Below are 260 nucleotides of genomic sequence, written 5' to 3'. Positions count from 1 at the left end.
CCCTGAAGGAGACCTTTTCTTCTGGGGGCTGAGCGAGCCGGGCTTTCTGTGGAAGGAAGCGTCCTTAAAGTTTATGGCACTTTTATAGCCTTAAAAAGCCCCTTCATTTTTGTTTTGCGTTTGATTTGGGATTTCGGTGGTGCTGCTCGCTCTCCCCGGGATGCAGCTTCTTTTTTTTAAATTATTTTTATTTTTTTCCGGAATCCTAAAGCACCGGAGTCTGTTGTTGTTGTTGTTGTGGTTCGGTTTATAATAAGTGT

Source organism: Pterocles gutturalis, unplaced genomic scaffold (genome assembly GCF_000699245.1).
Source record: "Pterocles gutturalis isolate BGI_N339 unplaced genomic scaffold, ASM69924v1 scaffold30072, whole genome shotgun sequence".
NCBI classification, from domain to species: Eukaryota; Metazoa; Chordata; class Aves; order Pterocliformes; family Pteroclidae; genus Pterocles; species Pterocles gutturalis.
This window is presented reverse-complemented; position numbering follows the sequence as displayed.